The 11,132-nt window shown below is 34.8% G+C and overlaps 1 pseudogene; it reads left to right on the top strand.

Moving 5' to 3' along the window:
• The first annotated feature begins 245 nt into the window (after positions 1-245).
• On the top strand, positions 246-10,404 carry LOC148940509 (uncharacterized; annotated as a pseudogene).
• The last annotated feature ends 728 nt before the right edge of the window (positions 10,405-11,132 follow it).

The following is an 11,132-nucleotide window of genomic DNA, read 5'->3' as shown; positions in this document are numbered from 1 at the left end:
CTAATTCCGCAAAAGCGTTCGCAACGCCTAATTCATTTTTCTTCTTAGCCTCCTTTGAAATGCTAACAAAGTTCGAAAACTGTGAGGCTGTTGTTGTCACGATTTCATGGCTTCCGTAACAAAATACAACGTAAGATATTTTATTGTTCTTGGCCTTAATTATGTCCAACACTCGGCAGGGCCATGGTGGATAACTTCTGTATTTTGCTAGAACAACAGCATCCTTTTCGAACTGAACCATTGAAATGTATTATCAAATAGACAAAAAACTACACTTAACTTTGAATAGGTAGGTCAACGTGAGCTTATGAATCACCTTATGATCGGTTCATCCGTCCAAATATCCAACAAAATTGTTGTATCCAATTTCATTCAATATCAAGTTCATTATTCATTAATTATGTCCAACAAATCATATCCAATTTCATTCAATAGGTCACTGCGCTTTTGTAGGTAACAGGTTTTAGATAATGTAATACAAATCACACACAGGTCCTTTCGCTTTGAACAACGAATGATTCCTATACCAAATTTCTTTATATGTCTTGCTTTTTCTTTACCGATTTAATTTTAGACAAGGAGATGTTAAGGGTAATTTTCCGGCGTGAATTTTTGCCTGGATTGAATTGCCCAGAGGATATTTCTGTTCGGAGGGGGATTTTTCCTTGGATATTGAGCCAGGTATCCTGGCGTTATTAAAAAATCGATCAGAAATTAAATAAAAAAAGCAATTTTTTTAAACTGAAAGTAAGGAGCAACATTAAAACTTAAAACGAACAGAAGCTATTACGTATATGAGGGGGGTAGCCCCTTCCTCAACCCCTCGTTTTTTTACCCTAAAGTCTAAATTTTGCGCGAATTCTTTAAAAACAACTCCTGAAACACAAGGGTCGTTTAGAACAATTAGAACAATAGAACAATAAATAACTTTTGTAAAGTGCCGAAAAACTGTAGTGTGTAGAGCGAGGTTTTGAGGAGGGGGAAAGTTCTCCCTACATACGTAATAATTTCTGCTCGATTTAAGTTTTAATGTTGATCCTTACTTTCAGTGGAAAAAAACTTTTTTTTTATTTAATGAAGATTACAACCATTTTTCTAAAGGCAATGAAAAAAGTATGTCAATTAAAGTAAAAGTATATAAAAATTGAAAAAGTAACTAATATAAAGATTTAACAAAAAACAATAGCCTACTTAAAAAAAAAAACTAAGATAAAAACTCCCAGCATTCAGTTCTGTTGAGCAATGCCGAAGCATTGGACGGATATTTTTTAACAATATCGACAGTTTTGAACTTGGTTATCAAACACCAAAATATTTAATGCCGGTAGACTCAATTGTTTATAGTCAAAGTAGTTTGTTTATAGTCATATATAGTCATATAGTCATAGTCATGTTTATAGTAGTGTGTTTATAGTCATTTATAGTATTGTTTATAGTCAAAGTAGTTTGTTCAACGTAAGACTAAGAAAACCCAATAAAAATTTTTAATTCAATATTTTTAGTTTGATTTTGAATACCAAAAGCCAATATATTTGACACCTTTATACTTCATACTGTGAAAATTTTAATCTTTTTCAAAGTGACAAATAGATAAATACAATCACTCCTGAAAAATATATAAATGATAATAAAAAACAAAAAACGTATCCGTTCAGGAGGAAAATACAAAAATTCCCAGCATTCTGTTCAGGGGAAACATTTCTGATTATAGTGGCTTCATATATCAGATCATGGATACTCTGATAATGCAAGCAAAAGTTGACGGCATTTTTTTTTTACTGAAATTGCCCCTTATTAAGTTGTTTTCCTTGTGTTTTCTTTAATTATACGAACTTTCTTGTGTACTAATAACTGCACTAAGTACTAATAAACAAATACATATTTAGGATCGCCATAAATAGTTGGTTCTTTTATTTAGTGTTATCAATAGTTAGGCTATTACACTTTCGTTATAGAGTCAAAATCTGCTGGAAGGCAGTCAACGATGTGGCAACACACATTTCCCCCATAGTTTTTTCATATTCTGCCTTTTTTCTTTTGGTTTCCTTATAAATACTTTATAGTCCCAAATTTCCAGGGGGGCCATGGCCCCCCTGCCGGTGCCCATGTAGTCTGCCAGTCTGTTTGCCATTGTCTTGGTGCCAAAAATATGCCAGTGAGCATCCGCCACTAGACGAGTGTGGAAGCAGGACTGCCAGCTTAATTTAATGCTTGTTTAATGTGTGTGTATTGTTTATTATGTATTGTTTAACGCTCTGGTATGTAGTTTCCCACCGAGCCAAAGCTAATATTGTCTGGTATAAAGACCATGAAACCGGTTATTGTCTCATGTTCGGGATGCCAGACCTTGAGTTTGGTGAAATCCGGTTACTGTCTTATGTTCGCGATACGATATCTTGAGTGTGGTGGCTATAAGACAAAAGTGTCGTTATTTTTGTAATTTTATTATTTTAATATTTTCTTTATTTTTAAACGAAAATACCAAAAAAGGGGGTACAAATTTACAACCACTCCAGGTCATAAGAAAACACTTTAAGAAAACAATTCTTACTTCATGGTATGCATAATAATCCTAGTTAACTTATTATCCAGGGGGGGCACCTTTATCCTCACTATTTTCCTTGTTTTTCCAGTTTTTTAATAACATTTTTCAATATTTATGTCAATTCTCGAAGCGTTCAAAATCGTTTATAAAACAAACACCAAAGAGCCATCTAGCTAACCTAAACAAACCTAACCTAATCTAACTTAACTCAAATTTATCAATATTAGCATATTTGTATCTTTTTGTAGATGGCAGTGATGGTGTTTAACTTTCTTATATATAGAATATTTGAAAACGGATAAATGAAGTTAAGTGAAGTGTTATACAAAAAATTGTACAACAGTTAAAGAAGTGACGATAAAGATACTTCCCCTGGAAAATATGTTAACTAGGACTATTTTGCATGTCTCCTTATGACCTGGAGTGGTTGTAAATTTATACCAAAAATGGTATTTTCAATTAAAAAAAAACAAAAACGAAAAAGATGTTTTTCAAAATCGGAAGGGGAAAGCTATAATTGACAAAAGCTTGTAGAGTTATTGCTTTTGGGGACAGTTTTTTTTTCTATTATATATTACCCTTCAATTAAACCTTGCATATAAAAATAATGGCCGAGTTCCTGGGAGGTGCCAAGGGGAATAATTGACCCATGTAAAACCAAGCCATCATAAGCAGCGCGCTAGTGCTGCCTAAGTAAAGAACGATATGGGCACAATATGTTTTTTTTGGTTCTCCATACCCGAGCACTTCGTATCGAACGATCCGTAGCAGAAACTTCGAAAAGGGTTAATTCGATTACAATTTGGAGTGTATTGTGTTCTTTTTAATAGTAAAAAGTGATTGGAGGGCAACTAGCCCCCCCCCACGCCCCTCACTACTATAATCAAATCCACAAACAATTTTGAGATAGCTATTTTGTTCAGCGTAGTTGATTTCCAGATACAAAATATGTTTTGAGGTGGACACTCCCCCACAACCCTCAGGGCAAGGGTTTTAAGTTATGCCCTGGGGGCATTTAAGGTTTTTAAAGAAGGTGTTGTCGTAGAAACTTCAAAAAAGCTCATTCGACTAGAAATTCAAAGGGCTAGTACCCCTTTCAATAGTCGAAAGGGATTGGATGGCAACTTGCCCCCCCCCTCGCCCATCATTCCCCCAAACACATCCCATCAAAATTTTGAGATAGCCATTTTGTTCCGCGTAGTTGATTTCCAAATAGAAAATATGTTTTTGAGGAGGAAACTCCCCCACAGCCCTGAGGGCAAGGGTTTTAAGTTATGCCCTGGGGGCATTTAAGGTTTTTAAAGAAGGCGTTGTCTTAGAAACTTCAAAAAAGCTCATTCGATTAGAAATTCAAAGGGATATTGCCCTTCTAGTCGGAAGTGGTTGGAGGGCAACTAGCCCCCCCCTACACCCATAATTCCCTCAAACACATCCAATAAAAATTTTGAAATAGCCATTTTGTTCAGCGTAGTTGATTTCCAGACATATTTTTGAGGAGGACAATCCCCCACAAACCTCAGGGCAAGGATTATAAGTTATGCCCTGTGGGCATATAAGGTTTTTATTGAAATCTTTTTCATAGAATCTTGAAAAAGGGCTCATTCGATTTGAAATTCAAAGGGCTAGTACCCTTTTTTATAGTCGAAATTGGTTTGAGGGCAGCAAAGCCCCCTCTCACGCCCACCTTTTCCCCAAACACATCCAATCAAAATTTTTAGACAGCTATTTTCTTCAACGTAGTTGAAAGTTTTGGAAATTAGGTCTTTAAGGATGACAACCCCTCCCCCCACATCCATCAGGGCAAGAGTTGTAAGTTATGCCCTGGGGGCATATAAAGTTTTTTTTTGAAAGCATTGTCGCAGAAACTTCAAAAGGGCTCATTCAATCATCTGTGATGTTTGAATTCTTTGCATTGTTTTGGGAGGGATCTTTGTTTTCCGTATCGCAAACCCGTACAATTTCTCTGTATTTTCATTGTCTATTAGATTCATACTGGCGCTATGCTGCGTTATTGCGGCATCTTGCGGCGTTTGATTTCTTGATTTCGTTTGACCTGTACTGTCGCATATCTCCTATTTTTATTTTTTCTGATTTAATACACTTATTATTTAAATTTACTTCATTTCTGCAATGTCTCTCAGAATAATTGAACAAATTTCTGATTATGCCATGTCCTCTTTGCGAGACATGAGGTTCAAAAGATTGCAACATTTTGCCGCCAGAAATTTTATTTACTGTTACGTTTTCTTCGTAACTTCTGTTACAATTTCTTAAGGTAGAAATTCCTTCCCCTACCTTAGCCGGGTAGACAAGCCTTTTGGTTGCTACATCTAATAGTACTCTATTAGACCTTAAAAAATTTGCGCCGATAATGGCTTTGTACGGAAAGTTATTGCATATTATAAAATTTGTCGGAAAAATTCTATTATCCCTTTTTATGTCTAGGCGAATTGAACCTTTTGCATCCAATTCATTCCCTATCACGCTAGTTAAATTGGGATTATTAGGATTCCTCTGTCGCCTAATATGCGGAGGCAACATATTAAATACGCATGAGTTTATAATACTAATCGTTGCACCACTGTCAATTAAAGCTTTAAAGTAAACATTTGCCACACAAAAATCATTAAATATTGGTAACTTGTTATTTCTCTCACTAAAGGACGGTACTATTATTGGTTTGGATCTATAAAATATTCTGGGCACCCTCTGGGTCCAATTTATTCTTCTGAGGGGCCTGACGCGTTTCCCCGTGGTTTTATTTCGTACGTCGGTGTCTGCAATAGAGATTCAGACATGTGAGATTCCATAGGCTTATCTAATTGATATACATTTGTCTGCCTTCGCCATGTATTATCACGGTAGTTTGGATTTCTTGCGTCAGTGCCGGCTGCTGGTGCTGACTGCCAATGCCGTTGGCTTGAAAAATTTTCATTTCCCGTCGACCAATTAACTATTTGCCGTCGGCTTGAAAACTGTTCATTTTCCGTTAGCAAATTTTAGTGATTTCTATATACCATTATTGCACTATATTGTGTTTGGCGAGTATTTGAGTTTTCAAATCGGTAATTAATTTGTCGATTGGGGGGAGGATTGTACAAATTTGGTTGGTCCGCGTTGTAAGGTAGTGATTGCCGCAATCTTCCCTGGCTATAGCCTAGTGTACCACTGGCGCTAAAATTTGTTCTTCCGAACAAATGGTTGCCATAATTTTGCGTTTTACCGACGGTGATCCTTGGTGTGTCATTGGGGACATAACGGCACTCTCTCGCGATATGCCCAATACGATAACAAATATAGCATCTTATTATTATAGGGTTATTTTAATTACTAATTTGTTTGACAGGCTGAAAACGTACTGTTTTCTGCCTAGCGGGTTCTTGCGTTCTATTTCTTTGCGGCACTGGGGAGTTGTCCTTTGAAAAGAAATTGGGAGACGCTTGATCGCCCTTGAAGGTCAGGTTTGCGTTTGATTCGCCTAGGCTATTTATTTTTGCTTTACTGTGATTTGCCACCATCGTATCAACTTCGATCAATTGCTTTACCTCCTGAACTGCAAGATCCAACGTCTGAATATTTTTGGATATTACCATTCTATATAGTTTTTGGGGTAGCCCGTGCAAAAAGGTATTTAGTATGACTTTTTCATACAATTCTTCTGAACCTTTTCCGTATTTTGCTTCTACTGAAATCCGTATATGATCAAGATATTCTCTTACGTTTTGAGAATGGTCAAAGCATACCATTCCGTGTTTTAATTTATTTGTAGAACTGGTTTCGATAAATCTATGTTTAAATGCCGTTAAAAATTTGTCCACCGTATTTATTGGCAAGCTGCTGTCATCACCAATAGTATTTTCAATTTGCTTCAGGAAGCTTAAGGCCTGCCTTTTAATCTTAATAGGAGCATGCCGACTAACATTTCTAGCTCTGTTTTTGTTAATTCTACAAACTGGGCCAATTGGATATTAAATTCGTCGATATCTGTTTGTCCTTCATATTGCGGAATAGATTTTGCTATTTCTACATTTTTCGCGACCAACTTTTGTACTATTAATAGTTCGCTTAATTCCTCTGACATTTTTGCGTTTGAATTAACTCAAAATAATTTGTTCACTTAATCTACTTGGGGAATGCTATTATCTCCAATGAGATAATCTAAAGGGTTTTCCTATAATAGCTTAGCGGCAATAGGTCTAATCACTTTTTTTTCTCCAAGCTTCCAAGCTTACGACCGCGCCATTTCCGCCGGGTGAATATACGAAGTCCGCCGGGTGAATATGAGACGCGCCGGTTCTTCCGGGGGGATTTTTCTTAAGCTAAGTAATAGGCTAAGCAAGCTATAAAAATAATAAGAAAATCAAAAGGTCCGGCTGGGAATTTTACGCGCGCATCGTCCGAGTAGTTATAGCTTATATCGTGCCGTTGAGGGCTGCACCGAGTGCAATGGAGGGGGAATGTATAAAGTGGTGACCGCGCCACACGTTGAAAGCGAGAAAATAAAATACGTAACTATATAAATGTAACCTCTTTTCCTTGGGTTATCTCGAAATCAATTACCTCTTATGTTATGTAGAAATCAGATTCCTGGGAGCGCTACCAATGGAGACATGTGAACTAATTACCTGCTGTGTGATTAGATACAGACTTATAAATAAAACGAACACAAATAGAAAAGCAATAGTTTTATTGAGACTAACATTTAGGTGTACAACAGTGCTTCGCTTCAATTGACAACAACAGGGCAGAGATAATAATGACCGAATCTCTACAATGATTGTATAATGATAATTCAGACAAATGAATGTCCAACAATAGTTCTGACAAAAGAATTGAAAAGATTATGACAACCGAATGCCAATAGAAATAATTCTGATTTACGAATGCCTCGAAAAACACTTTTTTGACTATCGTATCACACAAATACAGCTTCTGCGCTCTACTAGATTTTTCACGGTTGGCCCAAGTCCTGTGGAGGGGGCCGCTACCTTGTACTAATGTTTGCAAACTCACTTCATTATGCTCACTGAACATCCAATAATTTGTTTTAAATATTTTTGATGATTAAACTTTCATAACTTAAGCTTCCTGTGGACTATGTATCTAGTAGTTTTTTTATTGCCAAATATCTTAGCGAAATTTAAAACCGTCTAGCATCGTGAGGCTAAACTGTAGTTTCTCTTTTTGCCGATTAACAATTTTTCTTTTTGAAACGAGATTTAAACTTAATTAGAGGAAGTTTAATTTATGTCGGGATTATCTTTAGAAGGAAAGAATCTTATTTTTTTGTATTTTAAATATATCACAGACTACTCACGGTACACTAGTGCCCTTTTTAATAGTCGAAAGTGATTAGTAATGTTTTTGTTTTTGTTGTTGTTTAGACCAGGGCACTTCGTATCGAAGGAGTTGTCATGGAAACTTCGAAAGGGGCTCATTCGATTGAAAATAGAAAGGGCTAGTGCCTTTTTAATAGTCGAAAGTCATTGGAGGGCAACTAATCCTCCTTCCACTCCTACCCTCCCATTTGCCCATTATGTTTAAAAACTAAATGTTGCGTTAAGATTAAATCAAAATGCGCTGTGATAATGCTAATTCCCAATAAGGCATCTCAGCAGTATCCCGAGACCGACTGAGGGTATTATGTTCAAACTTTCGAGGCTACTTCTGCTCTTAAAGTTTAACCAAATCAAAATAGTGTAAGTGTATCAAAGCTATCAAAGAAAGTAAATAGATTTTTTTTGCGAATGGTATCAAGTTTTCCATTTTAGTTCAACTAGAGGAGGTATGAAACTAAGTTAAACAGTACTATTTGTGTCCAGATTTTTAAAATGATGTATGTGGTTAAAAATTGCTGAAAATTTTTCTCCGGCATACAAATAGCAGGCCAAACTATAAAGTCTTAAAAAACGGAAAGATTTAAAGTGTTATTATCTTTTTCTCTGAAAAGACTATGTCAATATAAAACGAACAGAAATTAATTAAAAAAACTCTTTCCACAAAATCAGTTTTTCAAAGAAAAGTAAAGAACGCGATTAAACAAAAAATGAGCAAAAATAAAATCAAATAATCTACCAGGCTCGAAACTACCACAAATCAGCATCGATAAATAAATGAAACCCAAAACGAACAGAAATTAAAATAAATAACCGAGTCAAACTCAAAACGAGCTGAAATTAACATAAGTTGGGCGCGAAACCCCTATGCCTTCCCAAGGCCAGAACAAAATTTGCACTTTACTGAAAAAAATATAAATGTTTTTACTTTTATAACTTTAATAAATAAAATAATTTTAACATTTTGATTACTAAGTATCAGTATATGTATACTAAACTGACAATGCAAATTCATTTGTATTTTTTTCAGTAAAGAGCAAATTTTGTTCTGACCTTGGGAAGGCACAGAAGGTTTGAACCCAACTTATGTTAATTTATATTCGTTATGAGTTTGACTCGGTTATTTATTTTAATAATCTGTTCATTTTGGGTTTCATTTACTTATCGATGCTGATTTGTGGTAGTTTCGAGCTTGGTAAATTATTTAATTTTATTTTTGCTCATTTTTTGTTTAATGGAGTTCTTTACTTTTCTTTGAAAAACTTATTTTGTGGAAAAAGTTTTTTTAATTAATTTAAAAAATTATGTCACATAGCCCTTTTTGTAAAATTAGGACACATCTCCTTGTTAAAATTTATTTTTTTAAGCAATAAAACATTTTAGTTAAAAACCTATTTTCACATCAATTATTTCAGGTTATTTTAGGCATAAAAGTGATTAAATTTAGGCTATAAATCAAGGAGATGTTTTATATATTGGTCTGCAGCCCAAAAAATGACAAGGAATACCGAATTTTGGTTGGCATACTAGATTTTAAATCTAAATACTTTCCAAGGAGGGGCGGAGGAGGACTAAAAACACTTTAATTTGAGGAGGAGGGTTTGAGGAGGACCATGTAAAAGACTTATTTGATAACTTTGTTTCTATTGATTTTGGATTTAATATAAAAAAAAATACGAAATGAAAGTTAAAAGCGACATTAAAACTTAAACGAACACAGCGTACTGCATATATTAGGGAGAATCCCCCTAGACGAGCCCTCACTCGTTACGCTATTGGTTCATTGTGATTTAGAAGACTTCTTATACAGCTCTATTGTCCTTTTTTTCAGCAGTTGTTGGAAAATGGGACAAAAGCTCAAACTTCAGAGTAAACAGTGAGGGGCTTTGCGCAAAAAGCACACGAAATAATTTTGGGTCCAGCTTTACTTTAACACTTTAATTTAATTCCAATAAATCAAAACTTTGTTTTAATTTCATTTGGTTATAATATATAGCTGTGTGACACAGAGTGACAACTCAGTAACTGAAAATGTAAATAGATGAAAAGTTCAATTGGTTGTTTGTAGTGCACCATCATACCCCGGTAATTATTTTGTGCTATCGCAAAACCCATTTCTGACCAGCAACACACAAAACAAGTATGGCATTCAGAAAAACGAACTCCCAATCGGAAAAAATCGACAGTCCCAAATTTTGAACCAGAACAAGTCAGTCCTGTTTTAAGCCAATTACAAAATCAGCTTTTGACACAATCACAAACCACTCCCATTTTAAACCCATTGACAGCCCCAAACCTTCAACAGTATTATTTTATAAGTCCCCACTGGCTTACGAAAGCTACCCCCAAACCAAACCCAATACTATGGTATTATTTGTTGTCAACCCTGTCACTGACGGTGTTTCAACATACGGCTCAAGGCCACTTGCTTCCACAGCTTCAGATGAACCAAATCCAATAGTGCTGTGCACCAAAGAAAAAAGTTTCCAAGTTTCTTCCATGTTTCTTCGTCTTTTTGGATAAGTTTTTTTCTTGTGGTCGCTATTTATTTTATTGAATTCAGTGTGCTATCAATATTAAAATTAGGATGAATAATTTTTTTAATAAATGATATATTTATTCGAAATAGGTGTATCATATTCTTTATAAATTCATTCAAATTTTTATTTCATTTTATCTTCCTTTTTGTATTTATGTCTTAATTATTATTTATTGTGTTAATTTTATTATATTTGTTATAACAAAATAGGCCTCTCATTATATAGGCATCAACAAAAATAGGCATCAACAAAAGGCCATTTTTCGGGATAATCCTATGCTCTTGATAATAACTGATATATCTATTTTATGCGTCATATTATTCAAATTTACTGTAACGTGTATCCAAGTTTCTTCTTTTTTCTCATTCCTTTTGGAAGAGTTTGTGACACAGATTATAATTTATTAGTATGTTTAAATTATGATACTATTCAAATTAAAAAAAAATTATTCGTTCCGATGGTTAAAACACCACGGTCATCAAAATGAATATCCCCCTCCCTTTGGATCCATCTTAGGTCTATTCATACGCAAGCACCGCAATTTCCTAAGATTTTTCTTTCGTTTGTTCCAATATTATGAAGTTATAAGGGTAGAATATAATTTTTATCAGTACCACAACGTTGAATCGTGAAATAAGAAAAATTGAATAGTTAGATTTGACAACCCTTTTTGTCTGTAATAATTAAAAATCTATAAATTTGCTGAATGCT

Source organism: Artemia sp. Qi Xiang Cuo, chromosome 19 (genome assembly GCF_049724085.1).
Source record: "Artemia sp. Qi Xiang Cuo chromosome 19, ASM4972408v1, whole genome shotgun sequence".
Taxonomy (NCBI): Eukaryota; Metazoa; Arthropoda; class Branchiopoda; order Anostraca; family Artemiidae; genus Artemia; species Artemia sp. Qi Xiang Cuo.
Note: the sequence above shows the minus strand (reverse complement) of the source record. Positions and strands in the feature narration are given on the sequence as shown.